This window comes from Cervus elaphus, chromosome 28 (genome assembly GCF_910594005.1).
Source record: "Cervus elaphus chromosome 28, mCerEla1.1, whole genome shotgun sequence".
In the NCBI taxonomy this organism is placed as follows: Eukaryota; Metazoa; Chordata; class Mammalia; order Artiodactyla; family Cervidae; genus Cervus; species Cervus elaphus.
This window is the reverse complement of record NC_057842.1, coordinates 35,194,737-35,217,305: the sequence shown is the minus strand read 5'-3', so window position 1 is coordinate 35,217,305 and position 22,569 is coordinate 35,194,737. Positions and strand designations below refer to the sequence as shown.

General features: G+C 39.2%; 1 protein-coding gene and 1 long non-coding RNA gene across 3 annotated transcripts in view; both read left to right on the top strand.

Moving 5' to 3' along the window:
• SLC35F1 (solute carrier family 35 member F1) overlaps positions 1–22,569 on the top strand; it is a 411,149-nt gene that overhangs the window by 113,379 nt on the left and 275,201 nt on the right. The gene's annotated exons all lie outside the window — the stretch shown is intronic.
• LOC122685345 lies at positions 1,978–21,406 on the top strand. Of its 2 annotated transcripts, none has more exons than XR_006338357.1 (3): positions 1,978–2,741; positions 3,657–3,794; positions 20,600–21,406. It is a non-coding gene; the product is annotated as an uncharacterized LOC122685345 (long non-coding RNA). The 2 variants fall into 2 exon arrangements; XR_006338358.1 differs by lacking the exon at positions 20,600–21,406 and adding an exon at positions 5,868–7,737.

Here is a 22,569-nt window from a genome sequence, read left to right as displayed (position 1 = left end):
CTGACCCTATGGACTGTGACCCCATGGACTGTAGCCCACCAGGCTCCTCTGTCCATGGGATTCTCGAGGCAAGAATACAGGAGTGAGTTGCCATTCCCTTCTGCAAGGGATTTTCCAACCTAGGGATTGATCCCAGGTCTCCCGCATTGCAGGTGGATTCTTTACCATCTGAGCTACGAGAGAAGCCCATTATGTGAGAGGGGGAGGGATTAAAGAGAAATCAATGATCTCCTTAAGTGGAATTTATTTTAGATAAAGCTTACCACAGAATGAATTTCTGTAAATAACGTCATTCATTTTTCAGTATTGCTTTCAGTATAAAATCACATTACTTCTTTGTGAACTTAAGATAAAGGAAATCATATGCAATAATGAAGCAATTATTTTTGAATTATAAATAAAACAATTTTAGGATAGATATTAGAAATATTCAGCTTATTTGTTTTCAGAAACTTTATCTGCCACTTTTTATCCCGGAATACAGTATGTCAAGGAAAGTGTTTCTCTATAGGGTGAGTCTCATGTGATATTACTTAAATCTTTATTGCCTGGAAATATTTTTTTGTTTCAGTAAACTTGTTAACATTTGAAACTTGTGTATTTTTTCAAAAATAAGCTACATTTTATACAGTTGTAGCTTTACAGGCAATTTTCAAGGATGGTACAGAGTTCGCATTTATTCCACATCAAGTTCCCTCATGGTTAACATTCTATGCTAGTATGTTATCTTTAACAAACCAATAATTATACATTATTATGAACTAAACACCATTTTCTTAGTTTTCTTTTCCAAAGTCCTATGCAGGAGAACACACTATTTGTATTCATAGTTGTCTCTCCTCCTGGATCTGACAGTTTCTCATACATTCCTTGTCTCTAATGACCTTGACAGTTTTGAGGAGCACTGGTCAGGTATTTTGTGGAAGGTTCCTTACTGAGATTTGTCTGATGTTTTTCTTGTGTTTGGACTGGGATTATGTGCTTAGCGAAGGAAAAATGCCATTCCTATCACACTGTGTCGAAGATACATACTCTCAACTCAACTTACCATTGATTTTAGTCTTGATCAGTTGGCTGAGGTGGTATTTGTCCGCTTTCTCCCTCTCCCATTTCCATACAGTATTCTTTGGAAGGAGTCACTCCTGTATAAGGAGTGGGGATTGAGTTCCACCTCTTTGATAGCAGTAGATCTGTATAAATTATTTAGAATTCCTCTGCAATGGGAGATTGTTCTCTTCCCTCTATTTATTCAATCATCTATTTATGTCAGTATGGATATATATTTTATAATTTTAGTTACATTCCCATGCAACTTTATTTCATTTGCTGCTCAAAGTGTTTTAGCTTTCGCCTTTGGGAACTCTTTCCATTGAATTTGCATATATTTTATCTGATAGTTTTCAAATAAGTGTGTTATACTTTCAAAAGACACCAGAATATATCTTATATAAGAATAAGTCTATTACCTTGACACAAAGCAGAGGTCAATAAAAATTTCAAGTGGACCATTTTCTGTGTTTGCACCACATTTTCTGCAATCACATCAAATGCAACCGACTCTTAATATTTGGTCATTCAACAAATGTTTATTGGGTGGCTGTTCCTTCAAGACACTGTACTAGGTGCTGTGGGAAGTTTGAGGATGATTCACACGAGGCTCCAGCATCCATCAGCTTGCAATCCAGTAGACTAATTATGTCAGTACCCACATAAGTCTGTTGTAGAAATGGGGGAATTGTAAGAGAGATGCCAGGCAGTTCACAAAAGGCAGAGCACACCACTGATCAGAGGATGTTCAAAAGGACCTTGAACTTTTCAGAGCATGAAATGGACCCTGAAGGACAGCAAGGATTCAGATGTGACAAAATGGGAAGAACAGCACAACCTGTGCCCAGAACACAGCAAGCAGTACTTGGAGGTGGGAAAATAATGGTCACTACAGGGACAGGCAAGTAGTTCAGTGTGACTGGAACTGCTAGTTATTTTCATTGTGAATTTATAGTGGGTGGCTATTCTTCATTTATAGATGGAGTTCACTTTTAGCTTAAGACTTTTTATGAAAGGAAAAAGTCATTCTGATTTCAGGATGTGTTAGTAAGAATGTTGACATCACACTGGAGGTTCTGATCAATTTCTTGTTTTGTGAATACCCTTGTTGTGAATCCCAGAGTTGTGGAAATTTTATAGTTTAAAATTTTTACTCCTATTTTGTTTGCCACAGGTAACTTTTAGAACCACTCTGAACACTGATTTTGCTATTCAAAAGATTTAAAGATGTGTCATTAAGCTGATACTGAGAAATGTTTTCAGTATGAAGATGGTTGGGGACAGAAGTTAGCAAGGAGGCTGGGATGAGAAAAATAAAAAAATTACCTTCTCTTTTCTGGTTTTTAAAACATCTTGATTTTTAAAAAAAAAAAAAATTCAGGCTTATTGAGGTACAACTTATATGCAGTAAAATTCACCCTTTTAGGTATGAAGTTCAATGAGTTTTGACAAAAGTATTCAGTTGTGTAACCACCACCACAATGGAGAGAGCGAGCTTTCAAACACTGCAGACACTTTCTGGTGCCCTATTGTAGTCAGTCCCACTGCCGGACCCTGGCAACAACTGATTAGACTTCTGTCTTTGCTTTTTTCCAGAATGAAATAAACAGAGTATGTATAGAATCATACAGTGTGTAGTCTTTTGCATCTGGTTTCTCATCCTTAGAATAATACTTCGAGATTTGTTCTTATTGGTGCGTATGTCAACAGTTTATTCCTTTTTATCATGGAAGTATTCCATTTTATTTGTTTATCCATTAATCCCAGCTGATCAACATTTGGATTGTCTCCAGGTTTTGGCAGTTGTATAAAAGCTGCTAGAAGCATTCATGAGCAGGCCGTTAAACGGATGTATCTTTTTAAAAAATTTTTTTTTCCCATCTGTGGTAAATACCTCAGCATGAGATTGCTGTATCATATGGCAAATATTTGTTCAACTTGGTAGGAAACTGTCAAACTCTTGCACAATGGTAGTAGCTTTTTATAGTCTCAGCAGCAGTGCAGAAAGTTACTGCTTTCTGTGCAGTAGTTACTCCACATTCTCACCAGTACTTGGGATGGTGAGTCTTTTTAATTTTCACCTTTCTTATTGGTGCATAGTGGTATCTCACTTTCCTAATAAGTTAATAATAATAAATATCTTCTCATCTGCTTATTGACCACCTGTTTCTCCTTTATGGCAAAATAACTGTCAAATCTTTTGTCCCCTCCCTCACCTAAAAATCTTCTTATTGATTGGATTGCAGGAGTTCTTTATGTAATCTAGGCATAAGCTCTATATCACATATGTGTTTTGCAATTTTTCTTCCCAGTCTGTTTGTAGCTTGTCTTTTTTAGTCACGTGATAATTATCTTTCAAAGAGCAAAAGTTTTTGATTTGATAAAGTCAAACTTATGTATTTCCTTTTATGGCCCACACTTTTTATGTCTTTTATGATAGTTCTTTGCTCAACCCAAAGACATCACAAAGATTTTTGCCTGCTGTTTCTTCTAGAAGTTTTACTTTTAGGTGCAGAATTACACTTAGTTTTGCATCCATTTTGACTCAGTGTTATTTAATGTTGTACAAAGTTATAGTTTTATGTTCATATTTTTTTTTAAATTCTCAGATTTCATAATCAAATGCAAAATCCAAAATATATACCTGACTTTTAAATTTTCTTGTATACTATGGCCCGCTCCATTCCGTTGATGCATGTGATAGTTTGATTGTAATATAAGGACTGGCAGACAACACACCTTCAGAGGTAAGTGTCTCTGTTTCCCATCTCTTGTATTGTTTTTTCTTCTTTTCCACGGTAATAAGTATCAGTGAGACTTTATTTGTCATACTTTTCCTATCTTTCATTTTTAGTCTTTTCCAAAAGACTCAACGGCTCTGGAAAGAGTCTAGTGAGATCAGTGAAAATAAGTAGTTGGAGGGATAGTCATGACTCTGTGGAATACAAAGAGAAATAGAGATGATTAACACAGAGGAGTAAGTATTTAGGTGAGGGAGAGAAGCTTATATTTCAAGGATTCTGGCTTGCATACACAGGACAAATTAGGAAGGATCATAGTAGAACCACCCCACTGAGGCAGGAGTTGGTCAGGTTGTAGTTATATTCCACAGGGGGAAGAAAAGCAGGATAGGGAATGGAGAGGGGTCAAAAGAACACAGTAACCACTGAAAGAGTGTGCGAAGAGTGAGAACACTGAATAGTGGGATTGGGAGAGAGTACAGAGAAGCAAGAGAAAATAGTAAAGATAGAGCCAACATTCAAAGTTTTGTAGACGGGGAAAATGGTATGTCTAGGGGGCTTTCACTTTTCACTTTATGCATCGGAGAAGGAAATGGCAACCCACTCCAGTGTTCTTGCCTGGAGAATCCCAGGGATGGGGAAGCCTGGTGGGCTGCCATCTATGGGGTCGCACAGAGTCGGACACGACTGAAGCGACTTAGCAGCAGCAGCAGCAGGGGGCAGAAATGGGAGGGGTGGGGATGAAAATCCAGTTTAAGAGGATGAAGATGCTGGATTTTTAAACTATGCTCTTTTGCAAAAGATAGCAGTTGGCCCCGTCTAAACTGGTCTTTGGAAATATAATTTGGGATTTCGTTTAGAGTCATGAGATCATTACAGCTGTGAAGATTGAAAATAAAAGATCAATCTGAGGACAAAAAGAGTAGAAGAAAAAACTTTAACTTTTGAAGTGCATCTAGTTAAAAATGAAAGAGTAGATTGGAAATAACTGAGGAAAACAAAGAAAGAATATTGAGAGAAGTAGCAGGGGAACAGAGCAGGTGGTAATTAAACAAATAGAGATGCTTCACCAAGTGCTTTAGATACACAGGGTAGTGATCAAGAAGGGTCAGTTCAGTTCAGTTCAGTAGCTCAGTTGTGTCTGACTTTGTGACCCTATAAATCGCAGCACGCCAGGCCTCCCTGTCCATCACAAACTCAAGAAGGGTAAGGATCTACAAAAGACAATTATATTCATTTTGAAGAATGATTTTGGTCATTTTTCCTTGAAGGAAAAAGAAAGTAAACAGGGGCACCATCTCTTAACTGTGTTCCCCAGCTTGTGTGTTGATAGCTATTAATAAATGCTACGAGATTAAATATTTTGTTTACAAAAGTTTGACAAAGTTGAAAATATTTCTTTACTGAAAAGGGTTAATTTTTTTTAGTAATACTTGGCAGCCTTCAAGATACTAATGTGAATTGTTATTGTTTAGTCTCTAAATCATGTCTGACTCTTTTGCAACCCCATGGACTATAAACCTGCTCTGCTCCTCTGTCCATAGGATTTCCCAGGCAAGAATACTGGAGTGGGTTGCCATTTCCTTCTCCAGGGGATCTTCCCCCACCAAGCATGGAACCCAAGTCCCCTGTGTTGGCAAGTGGATTCTTTACCACATAGTTAATGTGCGTGACTGAGCTCTGAAGAAGAGGATTACACTATCCAACTCTCCCTACTTACTGAGCTTTGCATCCTTCTCCCTCTTGTTTATTCCAGTGAGGGGAGACAGAAAATAAACAAATAAGTCAATAAACTCTATAGTGTACATGTAGCATGAAAAGTATTTTGGATAAAAGTAGAGACAGGGTATACATATGAGGAAGAGGTCCATTTTAAGGGTGGCCAGAGAAGGGTGACATTAAAAATTAGAAGGAGGTGAGAAAGCAAACTATGCTTCCCTCTGGGGGAATCACATTCCGAGTGCAGCGCTGCAGAGGCTAGATCAGTCTAACACATTTGCAGAATGACAAGAACAGTAAAACTGGAAGGGGAGAGTAGGCGGAGATATGGTCAGAGGTGTGTGTCTGATATTGTTTTAGGCGATGCTTTGACGGTGCAATTCCTGGGTCTGGGACATTGACGTGGGATAATCTCGCCTGGGTTTTTGGTTCTGTTTCCCATCACTGTCGGCAGGTCAGTATCTTACCTTGCTGCTTCTCATCTTGGCTAGTGGCTTACGGTCACAGGAGGAGTCTTGGCCAGAATGCTTTCTGCTCTAATCTATTCTGAGTAGGGTGTGATTTTGTGCAGCTTTGGAGAAACAAGTAGAAGCCAAGTAGAGAATACTGCAGTCTGGCTAAGGATGTCCTCAAAAGGAGAGATTCGTTGAGGTCCTGTGAAAAACATTAATCATTTACTGGGGCTGGACATATCAGAGTGTCACAAGCTCCTGCCTCAGTGAAGTGGAGTAGAAATAGATGCCTCAACTTCAAATATCCCCTACTCTTTCCATCCCTCCCTTTGCCTTTTTTCTTCCCCTCTTTGGCTATAAAGTAATAACAGGGATCAGACCTTATACAATTTATATGCAATGTAGGTTATTTCTCTCCCAATAACAGTTCCCAGTGACTCCAATGTAATAAGAATGGTTGTTAGGAAGGTTATTGTGGGTATTTTAAAAACTCTTTGATATTATTCAGCCTACTTCTTTTCCCTAGGCTGTGATTTATCATTGTGCTCTCCTATAACATAGAAAAGCTATTGGCTTTAAAGGACTTTACTTATTAAATACCTTTCAGGTGCCAATTCAGTTCCTTGACCTTGACTCTTTCAATCTATATTTTTCATAGTTTAAAATCCCTTCCCTTGAATTAAGGTCTTAAGTCTTATAATCGTTCCTATTTAGCTTTTCTCACCTTTTTTTTTTTTTTAATTTATCCATTGGGAACTGAAGTTTGTAGGTGATGTGCCATTAGTCTTGTTTCTCTTCTGGTATTTTTTTCTCCAGTTCCAAGTCATTCTGATTATTTTGGTCACCATGTTGCCTTATAAACATGGTCATCTCATTCAGCACTCTCAAATATGTGTTCCCTCTGGTGGATCACCAAATTTTTCTATTTCATTAAATAAATAATTGATTCCATCACTTTATCCAGAAAAATATTCTCAGTTGCATTTTGTTGAATTATATTTTATTTTTTACCCATATTAATGGTGCCCTTGACTCTTTTTGACAATCTTTCTTACACCTTCTGGACTTAGAACCCAAATAATTATCAGTGGCAAAGTAAATGTTAGCTAATGCTTTTTAGCACATTAAGATGCATATCCTTTGGATCTGGAGATTTTTACATTAACTTTAAAATAGCATGTTATTTTTGGATGCATTAACAAGACCTCCTCAGCATTATCTTTCCCTAATGCTCAACTGTGTTAGTTTTATTTTAAATGTGAGATTTACAAAGGAGCTTCCATTTGGGAGGACTATTTTGAGACACTCAGTTGAGGAAGATAAGGCTATAATAATATATTTGTATCTGTATACATTCACATTAGTTTTTCCATCATTTATTTTGAAATGTATTATTACCTTTTTATTATAATGATGAGAAATGTCAGGTTCGGAGTAGCATGACATCCAGTGCATGGTGTAAAGTAAGCTCCAGCAGCAAAAAGATGGCGTATCTAATCCTTGTTGCTCCCATGACTCTGGAAAGACAGGGCTGGGACGATTGAATCATTCATTGACTAAACACTGAGACCCCTTCTGCAGAACCTGTGGACACGTTAAGGGCAGGCGTGCTTATCTGGTACATCATTATATTGCAGATGTAATGGTGTAGCGACTGATAAATAATAGGACTGGCCCTACACAAAGGAAATCAGCCCTGAATATTCATTGGAAGGACTGGTGATGCAGCTGAAACTCCAATACTTTGGCCACCTGATGCGAAGAACTGACTCATCTGAAAAGACCCTGATGCTGGGAAAAATTGAAGGCAGGAGAAGAAGGGGATGACAAGAGGATGAGATGGTTGGATGGCATCACTGACTCAATGGACATGAGTTTGAGTAAACTCCAGGAGCTGGTGATAGACAGGGAGGCCTGGCATGCTGCAGTCCATGGCGTTGTAAAGAGTCAGACACGACTGAGCAACTGAACTGAACTGACATATTTGGGCTTCTCCGATGGCTCAGTGGGTAAAGAATCTGCCTGCGATGCAGGGAGACACAGAAGACATGGGTTTGATCCCTGGGCCAGAAAGATTCCCCTGGAGAAGGAGATGGCAACCACTCCAGTATTCTTGCCTGGAGAATCCCATGGACAGAGGAGCCTGGCTGGCTACAGTCCAAAGGGGCACAAAGAGTCAGGAATGACTGAGCTCTAGCACAGAGACTAAAGAGAGATGACAACTAAATGCAATATGTGATTATTAAATGGATCTTGGACTTACAGCACACACACACACATACACAATATAGTTAGGGCAATTGGGAAAAGTTGAATAATTATGAATAATTATTGGTAAATGAATGGTAGAGAAGCTAATAATATTGTATCATGTTAAACTTCTTGAGTTTGATAATGATATGGAGATTTTTCTAGGAGAATATCCTTTTTCTTAGGGTATATATGCTTGAGGATTTAGGAGTGAAGTGACTTGATGTTTGAAAGTTGCTGTCAGTTGACTCAGAAAAAGAAAAGGGGGTGGGCAGGCTGAGGGGAGAGAGAAAGGAAAAAAGTGAAAAATAAAAGTAGCAAAACTAACAACTGATGAATATAGTAATATGGTGCATGCATGTGAAAGTGAAGTGAGAGTGTTAGTCGCTCAGTCATGTCCAGCTCTGAATTCCCATGGACAGAGGACTGGTGGACCATAGTCCATAGTGTTGCAAAGTGTCAGACATGACTGCGCATGCACATATTTGTTGAATGAATGAATGAATCAATAGGGAGCAGAAGCTAAGTGTAGGGAAGAAGACAGGAGGGCTGCCGGGTGTCCTGGTTTCTAAGCACTGTTGGCTACCCTCACCTCCTGATAGTAGAATGATAAAATTACTTCCTGTCATAAACTTGTTACTCTAACAAGGATAGCAAACTTTGTGTGTAAAGGTCAAAGAGTAAATATCCTAGGTTTTGCAGGCCACATGTAGATGCTGTCACTTCTGTTTTTTTTTTTTTTTTTTTTAACAACACTTTTAAAATGTAAGGATCGTTCTTAGCCTGCAGGCATTACAAAAAAAAAAAAAAAAAAACAACCTGAGCTGAATTTGACCTGCAGGTTGTAGTTTCTCTGCTATAGAACGAAATCATTATAAAAATTATCCAGAGAGTACATGTTATACTATATGTTTCACCGGAGGCTATATTATAATCTAGTCCTTCGAGGCCTTTCTATAACGAAAGTCGTTTGTGTATAGTCCAAGACTGTTACAGGACTATAAAAATAATGGGACTCTACTTCTTAGAAAAATTTTACTACTTCGTTAAGATATAATTTATAATCTTCTTACTCAGATTTTGGTGTTGGGTTATACTGACCTTGTAAAACAAGTTGAGCAGTATCTCATGCTCCTAATTGCAAAAGTTTGTATAAGACTGGTATTATTTCTTTCTTGAATGTTTCTTAGAATTTAGTAGTAAAACCACTTGGGCCTGAAGTTCTCTTTGGGGAGCAGTTTTGATAAGGAGTTTCTTTAATAGAAACAAGGTGATTCAGTTTCCATTTCTCTTGTGTCAGCTTCCCTGAGTTGTAACTTTCAAGAAATTTGTCCATTTCATCTAAGTTGTGTTGGCATAAAATTGTTCTTGGTACTGTTTCTTATTATCTTATAATGTCTGTAAGATCTGTGTTGATAAGTCTTTCCTATTACAGCTTTCTGTTCTCTCTCCTTTTCCTTAATCAGTGTAGCTGGAAATTGGTCAATTTTGTTGATCTTTTCAAAGAATCAACTTCTAGTCTTGTTCATTTTCTCTTGTTTTCGGTTCTATTTATTTCTGCTTTTACTTTTGTTATATCCTTCATTTTCCCTTGAGTTTACTTTGCTTTTATTTTTCTAGCTTCTTAAGGTTGAACCTTAGGTTATTAATTTTAGTTTTCTCTTCTTGTCCAATACTAGCATTTCTGTTTTCTTAAAAGCACTACTGTAGCTATATCCCACAAATTTTGATATATTTTGGTTTTTATTGTCACTCAGTTAAAAGTATTTTATGCTGTTCTTTGTGATCATGATACATATATTTTTAAGAAATGTGGTTTAATTGTCAGACAGTTGAGGTTTTCTTCAATGCCTTAATACTAACAGTTTCTAATTCAATTCAGTTGTGAACAGAGAAGGGGCTTCCCTGGTGGCTCAGATGGTAAAGCGTCTGCCTGCAATGTGGGAGACCCTGGGTTCGATCCCTGGGTCGGGAAGATCCTCTGGAGAAGGAAATGGCAACCCACTTTAGTATTCTTGCCTGGAAAATTCCATGGATGGAGGAGCCTGGAGGCTACAGCCCATGGGGTCACAAAGAGTCAGACATGACTGAGTGACTTCACTTTCACTTTGTGAACAGAGAATATATCTGTATATTTATTTTAAATTTCTTGAGACTTGTGGTAAAACCTAGTTTATGGCTTATCTTGGTAAATGCATATGTGCACTTGAAAAAAAGGGTATGTTCTGCAGTTATAGGATGCTGTATTCTACAAATGTCAATAAGGTCAAGTTTTTTGATAGTGTTGTTCAGATCTTTTGTCTTTGCTGATGTTTTCACGAGGGCTGTCTATTAGTTGCTGAGAGATGAATTTTAAGTGTGATTTTTTGGAGTGACTTGATTCTCACTTTAATTCTGCTAATTTTTGTTTTGTGTATTTTGAACCTCTATTATCAAGCACAAATACATTTATAATTGTTTTTTCTGGATGAATTTTTTTATCATCATGAAACGTTTCTCCTTATGTCTGGTAACACATTTTGTTTTGCTGTGTATTTTACCTGATATTAATATACCATCTATAGCCTTCATATAATTAATTTTTGCATATTATACTTTTACCATCCATTTTTATTCAATCTTTGTTTTACTTTTTAAAGTATGGCTTTTTTAAGGATATCTAGTTGAGTCTTGCTTTTTATCCACTTTTGTCAGTCTCTGCCTATTAATTAGGGACTTCAGAGCATCGGCATTTAACATAATATTAGGTATTTTTTGGATATTGCTTTACCATTTGATTTATTTTTTCTTTTTATCACTCTGGTTTTGGTTCCTTTGTTCTCCCTTTTTGCCTTCTTTTGGATTATTTGAGTGTGTTTTGGTACTTAATTTTAAATTATGTTCTGATTTTTTGCTATATTGCTTTAAATTTTTTTCAGTTTACTTAGAGTTAATATTGTACCACTTCAGGTAAAATATAGAAATCTTGCTGTCAGATAGATTCCATGACCATGCCCTTTTGCTATTTTTTTTAATATTATGGTTGTCATATGTATTAAGTCTACACTTGAAAACCCATTGGAAAATGTTTCAGTTTTTATATAAAGCAGATCATTTTAAAGAATTTAAGTGGAGAAATCCAGTCTTTAATATATTTCTAGTCAGTTCTCAATTTCTAATTTATTTTTGGTTGTTATTGTTATTGAAGAACCAAGTTTCCTTCTAATATTATTTTTCTCTTCAGTCGTAATAACTTTCTTTAGCATTTCTTGTAAAACTCAGGACAAAATTTGTTTCAGTTTTTCTTTATCTGAAAATGTCTTTCTTTGGTCAGGATTGTGTTGAATCTGTAGATTGATTTGGGAAGTACTGCATTTTAATGATATCATGTCTTCCAATCAAAGAACTGGGGTGTGTTTCCATTTTCTTAGATTGTCTTTAATTTCTTTCAACATTGCTTTGTAGTTTTCAATCTACATGTGTTTTCTTTTGTTAAGTTTATCCCTTATTGAATATATTGTAAATGGATTTGTTTTTTTAATTTCATTTCTGGATTATTCTTTTCTAGTATATAGGAAAAATGATTGTTGTTTATTGATATTATATCATGCAACCTGTCTCAACTGATTAGCTATAATAGATTTCTTTCTTAGATTCCTTAGGGTTTTCTAGAAGTCTTTATCTTGCCTTTATTCTTGAATGATATATTTGTTGCATATAGAATTTTGGTTTGGCAACTTTTTCCTTTTACCACTTTAAAGATGTTGTTATACTGTCTTCTGACCTCCATAGTTTCTGATGAGAATTACATGATTATCTGAATGTTTGTTTCATTTATGTAATATTTTATTTTCTTTAGCTCATTTCAAGAGTTTTTTTTAATTTTTAATCTTCAGTCACATGGTTATGATGTATATAAGTATAGTATCCTTTCAATTTATTCTGTTTGAGGTTTACTGAGTTTCATGAATTTGTCTTTGCTGACTGCTCTGATAGGATTTCTTTCTTTTCCCCTTTCCTATACATCCATCCACTCATATTGTGAGAACTTGCCATGTTATTCATTGAGCATTCACTATGTACCAAGCACTGTGGTAAGCATTAGGAATACAAAGATAAGTAAGATATTATCCCTGCCATTGCAAAGCCCATTACTGAGTGAAGATGATAGCCATATGAGCAGATAATTATGATTAAGCATGATGAGTGCCATAGCTGATGAGAATGAAGCATGTTGACTGGGGGCACAGAAGGAGAAACAACTACTTCTACGTGAGTAGAGATTCAAAGGATGAGTAAGGAGTTTGTGAGGGGAAGTTGAGGAAGGTTATTTCAGACCATGTGTGAATATACAGAGACATCAAAATGTGAGGAGTAAACATTGCGAGTTCGACTAGTGATGGAAATCAGGTGATGGAAATCACCAAACACTTGGGCACTGGGTTACAGGAGGTTGTACAGAGCCTCCCAGGCCTTGTCATGGAGTTTAGACTTCAAAGCTATGGAGGAAGGAAATGTGGAGAATGTTAGCTGGTGGCAGTATGGAGGATGCTCTTAGGTAGGAAGAGAAAGAAGGTGGTGGGTCATGTTGGTCTGGTGAAAGAGTCCAAATGGATGATGATAAGCGCCTGAATGTAGGCAGTGACAGAATAAGTGAACAGGAGGGGCTGACTTAAGGGACAGTTCTGTCGTAGAAACTACCAGTGTTGGTGACCAACTAAATGTGGAACATTTGGGAAAAGACAAGCTTTGGAAGGCTGGCTTGGGTGAAAGTTGCCTTCATTAACTGAAATAGAAAACAGGAGGAGCATGGTGAAAGGAGAAATAATTAGTTTCATTTGGAAAGGTTATGTTGGCAGTTTCTGCAGTATACCTAAGATACCGATCTTGCTTATTTTGTTTGCAGCTCAGTTGGTACTTGGCATCTGCTGTGGTGTATGCTGCGTGGTTAGTGTTCTGTGGATAAGGATGACTTATGTCACTAGGCAGAATGGTGGCCATGAGAGAACAGAGCCATGGATTTCACTTTCCCACATGCTCTTTAGCAGTACACACATGGCCTGTTCCTAACAGGTGCTCAGTAATTACATATTTTAAAGGATAAGTAAATAGAATTGTAACATTAATGACTTGTTCTTACAAGTTGCTTACCTATTATTTTGGACCTTTAAGCACTAACAGAACATGAACTAAGCTCACTGGTTAAGTGCCAGCCCGGGTTTCTACTTGTGTCTACCTTCACTCTTGAATTAGAAAGAGTGGGTGAATGTGTAAAACAGATAGCTAGTCGGAAGCTGGTATATAGCACAGAGAGCTCAGCTAGGTGCTCTGTGATGACCTAGAGGGGTAGGGTGTTGGGGATGGGTGGAAGGCCCAAAAGGGAGGGGATACATATATACATAGAGCTGACTCATGTTGTTGTATAGCAGAAACTACACAGCATTGTAAAGCAATTATATTCCAATCAAAAATAAATTTAAAGAAGAGATAGGAGAACAGGGTGAGTCTTATCAGTAGGTCTTTCACAGAGGAGAACTCTGAATGGGCCTTTGTATTTTCCTTAAATGGATTCTTTTTATGATTTGTATAGGAGAAGGTGATGGCATTTTGTGACATGTAAATGGTACCTCTTCAAGGTTTCAGGTAAAAAAGAGGGGAGGGATCATGTCTATCTTATTGTCAACTATTTACCTGGTATCTAGAGGTATAAACATTAATAAATATTTAACAGATTGAAAGTGAAGTGAAAGTGTTAGTAGCTCAGTTGTGTCCAACTCTTTGTGATCCCATGGACTATAACCTGCCAGGCTCCTCTGTCCATGGGATTCTCCAGACAAGAATACTGGAGTGGGTTGCCATTCCCTTCTCCAGGGGATCTTCCTGAATCAGGGATCGAACCCTGGACTTCTGAATTGCAAGTGGATTCTTCACCACTGAGCCACCAGGGAAGCCCCCATTTAACAGATTTGTGAATGAATATAGAGGTTTTCATATTTAATTGGTATTTCTATCTAAACCTGAAATTAAGGGTGTTAGACATATTTGCTCACACTCAATCCTCCCTTTGTTCTGAAACTTCAAATGTGTTGTACAGCTCTGGAACTTTTAGAAATTTCACTTTCTGACCTTTGTCAGCTCTCCCAGAAAGGCATTGTGAAGAAATATCCTAAAGTCCTTTGTTGAGGTTGACAGAAAAAAATTGTTTTTCCCCTCTGTCACTGCTTTCAGAATTGCTTTTACAAGAGGCCTTTGGGGAGAATCTGATTTTCTCCATTGTCTGTGCAGGCTTGACCTGTTCCCCTTGGTTTTGACAAGTCCGTGGTGATTACTGACAGATGAGGGCGGCGAGGATGGTCCGCGCTCTCCTGATTGCCCTGGATGCAGCAGGCCGGCCACTCGCTGTGGGCCACCGGGATGCCCCCCGCCGGGTGCAGGCCTGCCATCTGCCCGGATGTGACAGGGAAGCCCTTGGGCAGCCACAAAGCAACGTTCCCTTCAGTTTGGTCCCGATGCTTCGCGCACAGGAGACTTATGCAGGTTCCCCTTCTGCCCGTCATCCGTAGCCATGATGGGCTGTTCCGGGGTGTGAGGAACCTGGGCTCCAGGCTTAGGGCTGCAGTCCAGGGGTCCTCTCCTGTGCCTCTCATGTCCTTCCCTGCCGCCTGGTCTTCCCATCTTTCTTCTTGTCTCTAAACAGTTCTTCCCTTTCCTTCCATTTCTCTGAACTCTTTATCTCCATGAGAGTGGTCTGAAATTCTTCTCCAGGGCTTTTCCTTTTGGATCAGCAAAGGTGTTTTCTGAGTCACCAACAGCTGAGAGGCTCTGACAGGAGACCCCGAACATTTGCTTCTCTTTCAGACACACCTAGTTCAGCCTTCGTGGGGCAGTGTGGTCAGATGCACAGCTGAGGAGCCAAAATAATTGACACTTAATAGCCCAGATAGTTGAGAATTACTCAGGTTTTTTGAAGGGGGGGGGGGTGGGAAACAACACAGCTCACAGCTACATTTTAAAAAATCCTCTTTCTCCTTTTGTCCATTCTCTTCACACCCCAAACTGTTCTGTTCCCCATTCAATTACACTCTTTTTATTCTTCAATATCACCCTTTTCTTTCTCGGCACTTTATCACGAAGCAGAATCAACCTTTCTTTCCACAAGATGTTCTCCTTCTAATTTTGGAAGGAAGAGAGGGAGCGAGGAGCTATTGGAGAAAGAAAGCTTGTGAACATCCTTCATGTGATAAATTTTGTACTATTATAAAGTACAGCAATCTGTTTTAAGTAAATACTTCAAGATGAAGTCTTGCATCCACTACTAGATAGGAAGAAAGTTTTTCAAGAAAATAATTCCAGATTATTTGTTATGCCATTTCTTTCAAAGGCTAAATATGAATTGCCAGAGAACTGACTCCTTGTCTGACATATTTACTCTCAAATGATTGGCTTTGTGACATTAGAACTGGTGAAATTTCATATTTTGGAATTGTGTCTTCCATCACAGGCTGCATCGCTCGTCATGGAGAGATTCTGAAATAAGATATGCTTTGCCACCAGGAAGGAAAAACATACAAGAAAGCAATAGTTCCTAGGCTGCTAGCTATAAACATCGCAATTTGTCAGTTGTCTGAGTTAAGAAGGTCTAAGATCGAGTTCACTAGATAGATGCTGCTTATGGCTCAAGGGGTAGCAAGGGCACAGACAGAGGCTGCCTTATAGGAAGCTCTTGATGGATGTGTACTGAACTGAACTGATAGAGAAGCTTTGAAGTCCAGAAATTTACTTTTGGACATTTAGCTCCCACAGCTATTTGTCTTAATTTCTGAAGTCGCCTCTCACATTCCTCCTTCTCTTCTCAGTCACATTTGCACAAAACCCCTCACACTTGACTCCTATGTCTTTGGAATTCATGGGTATTTTCTGCCTGGGTGTATATGAGCTTCTAAAAGGAGGATGGAGGGGCAATGTCTCAGGGCATGGGGCCCACCCCCAACAGCCTAGATATATACTTAAAGATGATGCTGATGATTTTAATCTAGTGAGACATATATTGGAGGAACCGCCGAAGAATGCTATAATCATATGACCTGATTCATTTTTCTCCTTCTCTTGACATTGTCATCATTTGTTCATTTTCCCAAGTATCTGTTTTATCTGGGATTGATACTCAGGTCAGTTAGTGGATGAGAAAATAGGTGGTTCGACAGGATACTTTTTTCATGACATTGTGACTCAACAAGATAATCATACACCTGCTATGTTATAAAGTACTTGAATTATTTGAAGCCAAATACTTCAAATGCACAGGCATTTAAAGAAATCTGTGAGCACTTTCCTACAATACTGCAGGAATCTACAGACACATGTGCTTTTGGAAAGTGTATTGGCTCTGTAAGCAAAGTATGACATCTTTAACACTATGACTAACTTAATGCCTTTTCATACACTGTTCATTGCAAAGTAAAATGTGATTTGCCTCCAATCTGACTCTCCTCAAAATTCAGTAATGACTGTGGCATGTCCTTCTTTGAGACTGGAATGAAAAGTGACCTCTTCCAATCTTGTGGCCACTGCGGAGTTTTCCAAATTTGCTGGCATATTGAGTACAGCACTTTAACAGCATCATCTTTTAGGACTTGAAATAGCTTGACTGTAATTCCACCATCTCCACTAGCTTTGTTTGTAGTAGCATCCAGTCCCATTACTTCATGGCAAATAGATGGGGAAACAATAGAATCAGTGACAGACTTTATTATCTTGGGCTTCAAAATCACAGCAGATGGTGACTGCAGCCATGAAATTAAAAGACACTTGCTCCTTGGAAGAAAAGCTACGACCAACCTAGACAGCATATTAAAAAGCAGAGACATTACTTTGCTGACAAAGGTCCATCTAGTCACAGCTATGGTTTTTCCAGTAGTCATGTGTGGATGTGAGTGTTAGACTATAAAGAAAGCTGAGCGCCGAAGAATTGATGCTTTTAAACTGTGGTGTTGGAAAGACTCTTGAGAGTCCCTTGGACTGCAAGGAGATCAAGCCAGTCAATCCTAAAGGAGATCAGTCCTGAGTGCTCATTGGAAGGACTGATGCTTAAGCTGAAAATCCAATACTTTGGCCACCTGATGTGAAGAACTAACTCATTGGAAAAGACCCTGATGCTGGGAAAGATTAAAGGCAGGAGGAAAAGGAGACAGCAGAGGATGAGATGGTTGGATGGCATCACCGACTTAATGGATTTGAGTTTGAGTAAGCTCCGGGAGTTGGTGATGGACAGGGAAGCCTGATGTGCTGCAGTCCATGGAGTCGCAAAGAGTTAGACACGACTGAGCAACTGAACTGAACTGTGGCATGTCACCAATAAGTGACCAAAATGTGATAGTGGCTAAAATTTCGTGGTATCATAAAACCAATACCAGTTCTATTAATGAGATTCCTTTGCATTCATTCCTGTCTATTCTCAAATTGATTAATGTGATACTTCAAATGTGAGGTTCATAATGTTAGCACTCATTACAAAGTGCTTTTTCAAAGAGTAGCATGGAGATCTGGGTATAGGCTGTGAAGTTGAACAGCTTGGGTCTGAATTTCAGGTACAGCCTTCACAGCTGTGACTGCGGGTATGTGGCTAAGCCTTCTAGCTTCAGTTTCCTTGTCGGATAAATGAGGGCAATAACAACCAATCTCAAAATTGAGAATAAACCAGAAGATATACATAAAGTTCCCAGGATAGTGCCTAGAATATTGTGAGTACTTCACATATGATTGGAGTTAGTAGAGCCAGCAAGCAGGGATTACCATTATACCCATCTGTCAGATGAGGAAACAAAGCCCCAGAGAGTTAATGCTACTTGCCAAAGGTCACACAGCAATTTAGAGAGTAGAACTTGGCCTCTGTCTAGGATCTCTGACTCAAATTTTCCAATTTGAAGATATATCATGATTGATTTCATCCACATTTTTCAATTGCAGGTGGATTTTTGAGACAGGAAGGAAGTCAAATTAGATTTTCTAATCTCATTGGAAAGAATTTCTATCCATTTTCCTCCCTCTTTTGTCCTCCAGGTTCCCAGAGCTTCATCTGATCCTCACTGTCCTGTCTCTGGGGCTCCATCTGACCCTTCTCTTTTCTTCTGCTCGAATTAGCAGCATCCCCTCAGAAGTGCAGGGGTGGGGAGGTGACTGGGTGCTTAGTCGTGAAGCCTCTCCTGCCTAGGAATATTCTCTCCTCTGGAATCCCAAGCTTCATCCACTTGAAATCCAAATGAAGAGGAGGGTATTGGAATTGACGAAGACAAGAAAATATTAAGAAACAAGGAAACAGAAATTTCCTAGGCTGATGATAAGTGGCATCTGCTTCAGGGAAAATGGGGCATCTGAGAGCCCAGAACTCGGAACCATAGATTTTGGGTTCTAGCCCAGATTGATGGAGAAGGCAGTGGCACCCCACTCCAGTACTCTTGCCTGGAAAATCCCATGGATGGACAAGCCTGGTAGGCTGCAGTCCATGGGGTTGCTAAGAGTCAGACAGGACTGAGCAACTTCACTTTCACTTTTCACTTTCATGCGTTGGAGAAGGAAATGGCAACCCACCGCAGTGTTCTTGCCTGGAGAATCCCAGGGACGGGGGAGCCTTGTGGGCTGCTGTCTTTGGGGTCACACAGAGTCAGACATGACTGAAGTGACTTAGCAGCAGCAGCAGCAGCGGCAGCCCAGATTGAAATTCTATCTAACTGGGCAAGTCATTGCTCCTGTTTGTGTTCGGTGGCTTTCTTTGTGAAATTAAGGGGCTGGTCTGGCTCTTGGATTACAAGCTCAGAAGTCCACAGACAGGCAGGTCATTTGTGTGGACACAGTGGGCCAAGGGAAAGTGCTTGTGCAGGGTAGTGTGAGTGGTGGGGTCTATGAGGAGTTGGGGGCTGCATCTGCTTATTAGCTACAGGCGTTGCTGATCTAGAAGAGAGGATCATGATCTGTCCAAAAGCAGATCCTGAGATTAGAATTTGGGGGCGTGTGTGTGTGTTCACTTACTCAGTCGTGTCCAAGTCTTTGGGACCCCATGGACTATAACTGGCCAGGCTGCTCTGTCCATGGGATTCTCCAGGCAAGAATACTGGAGTGGGTTGCCATTTCCTCCTCCAGGGCATCCTCCCAACCCAGGCATTGAACCTGTGTCTCTTGCATTGGCAGGTGATTCTTTACCACTGCTCCACCTGGGAAGCAGAATTTGGGTACTGTTAGTTTATTTGGGAGTGGGTCCCAGGAAGTATAGTGAGGAAAAGGGGAAGTGCAGCTGAGAGGGTTGAAAGCTAATAAAAGATGCATTAACACAGAAGATTTTGTAGGATAGTGAGACTACTCTGTATGATACTGTAATGATGGACACATGTTGTTAGTAATCTATATATGTTTGTCCAAACTCATAGAGCGTGAACACTGTTGTAAGCTATGGACTTGGGTGATAATGATCTGTCAGTATAGGCTCACTGATTTTGACAAAGGTCCCACTCCGATGAGGGGTGTTGATAGAAGAGGAGGCTATACATATGTGGGGGTAGGGAGTATAAGGGAAGTTGCTGCAGTTTCTGCTCAATTTTGCTGTGAACCTAAAGCTGCTGTAAAAAATAAAATTTTATTTTTTAAAGTGTATTAATGCATGTGGGCAACCGAGGTTTAATCAGCCTTGAGAACCTTCTGAGAGACTGCTTATGGCATGACCCAGAATCATGCTCTTGAGGACTGTGAGGCTGGCAATGATAACTGTAGGCAGGGAGAGAGCTTGAAGCGGGGAGCTTTTGGTTAATAAGGGAATTGCCCCTGTAAGCCATAGCAGATGCAGTGGGTGTATGGGTGGTCACCAACTAGCAGTATCTGCTGCCTGACCTTTTGCTTTTTCAAGAAGCCAGAAATCTTACTTTTTATGGGAAATTCCTCGATTTTTAAATTGGCCACTAAGCCAACTTCTTATCACCTGAAATGATCAAATAAAAGATGTCTATGGGTCATATTTGCCCACTGGTCATCTGGGTGGGATCTAATGCTAAGTGTTTTCCAAGAATTGTGTTATTTAGTTCTCAAAGGAACAAAAAAGAGATGGCTGCTGTCATGACCCACGTTTTAGATGAGGAAATGAAGGTACACAGAGTTTATGACTTGTCCAAGGCCCAGTAGCTGTTAATGGAACCAGGATGTAAATCCAATTGGCTGAGTCACTGCAGCTCTTTGCCCTGAATTTCACTGATTACACCCAGACCTAAAGTTCACGGGGAGGGACAAACCAAAGTCCCACCAGCAGCTGACTTTGTCCCATGTAAAACTGAAGATTTTAGATCACTTCAATCTGTGACCCTGTGATGAAATGGTTTCCAAAATAAAAGCTCAATGCTAAAAAACAATTTTCTCTGACATCAATTTTAGCCTCAAGGTATTTCATTCAGACAAGAGTGACTGGAACCTAGAAGAAAAGGCACTTATTAAACTAAGTCTGCAGACTTGAACGAATTTTGGTAAGTAAGCTTTGAAAAAAAACCAGGAAAGGACGTGTTCTCAGAAATTCTAATAATTATTACACACATATTTTTTCAGCTGAACACAGGAAGGCAAGAAGCTTTGCCAAAAAAAATGTTCTATTTTAGTTCCTGAAACTCTCTGCTGTTTCGCTCTCCCATCAATTCAGCCTGATGGGTAGTTCTATTGTAGACATGTCAAGGTGGGTTGTGGCAGTTTTTCTTCTATTGTTCTTATCTTTACAAATGTTAGACACAAAGAATTTATAACATCCTCTTCAATTCAAAAGGGAATTATGTTTGTAGACATAAAATCTGTGCATTCATCTAATAAATTTGGTGCTCTCTGTATTGGCTTTGAGCCCTTGAGGGATGGCTGCAATTACTAAGTGTTTCTAGAGTATTAGGTTTTATTTGAAGCGTTTGAGCAATATTTAGCAGATATGAACTTTTCGTAGTTGTCTTTTTTTTACTCTTTTCAATTAAAAATAAAGTTGGCTGACAAACTTCATAAAGATTTCTTCAAAGACTGAGCTGTGCCTCTTTGAAAGCAAATGTTTCTTTTTTTCCTGGACTTTTTTTTTAGCAAATACACATGGTGTTTTCCACCACAACATCCATTTTTTGCAATAATGCAAATTTACAAACTTCAAAAGCCTTATCTGTGGGTAATTCTAATAATTAAGATTTACAACCAGCACTGAAAATCATACCAATAAACAAGATGGTAGCTGTTTTCAAAGAATTCTCCATGTACTGAGGGGATAAAGGCAAAAAAAACAGAACAAAACAAAAAACCTGACAATTGCATTATAGTGCAACAGTGCAGTGATAGAAGTCCAGAGACACCGAAGGCCCAAAAGAGGGGAGTAGCTAACCCTGGGGCTCCCCAGGTGGCTTGAGTGGTGAAGAACCCGCCTGTCAATGCAGGAGACTAAAGAGATGAGGGTTCGATCCCTTCGATCCCTGGGTCAGGAGGATTCCCTGGAGGAGGGCGTGGCAACCCACCCCAGTACTCTTGCCTGGAAAATCCCATGGACAGAGGAGCCTGGGCAGGCTACAGTCCATGGGGTCACAAAGAGTCGGACATGACTGAAGCAACTTTGCATAATGCAGCTAACCCTGACTGTGAGAGGAAGGCACGGAACCAGAGAAGACTTCTTGAGGCTGAGGAAGAACAGGAATTATCCAGTCAAAGGAAGAAAGGAAAGGAAGAGTGATTTAGGCAGAGAAAAGAATCGATTTAGAGGGCTGGAGAAAAGCATAAGGCTTGAGGAACTGAAAAAAATTCCCTATTGAATCCTAGTTGGACCAGGGGTCTTAAGGACCAGGAGCTGAAGGAGAAGATGTGGTCAGCCAGGTTACTACTATGGACCATGTTTCTGGAGCTTGGCCCGTGTCCTAAGCAGAGTGAAAAGGCATTAAAGTGAGGATCAGCTGGAGGGTAAAGAAAATATCTTGAGCTGATGAAACCTCTGTGAAAGGGCAATCCCTCATTCTGTAACTAACTTGACAGATGAGTCCACTGACATCTAGAAGATTTTCCCCTTCTACCATCAAATTAAGTTATAGAAAATAGTGTACATGTTTCATTAAAGGAATTGTTTATGTGAAGAATTTGTGCAATCTGGATTTAAAATGTATTTTAAGTTTCCTAGTCGTCTGGTTTGTCGACATCTTACTGTTATAAAAGCTTTGCCTATTTAAGAATTGTACCCATTTAATTATCATTATGAATCTCTTTCTCTTTGAAATATATTATTTAATTTTCAAAAAAAGAAGCTTCAAGTGTATTCCCTTTTATTCCTCTGTTTAATATGCATTAATTCTTTCCAAGGACCCATTGTAGAGTCAGCCCTGTTGACAGCTTTGCACTTGACT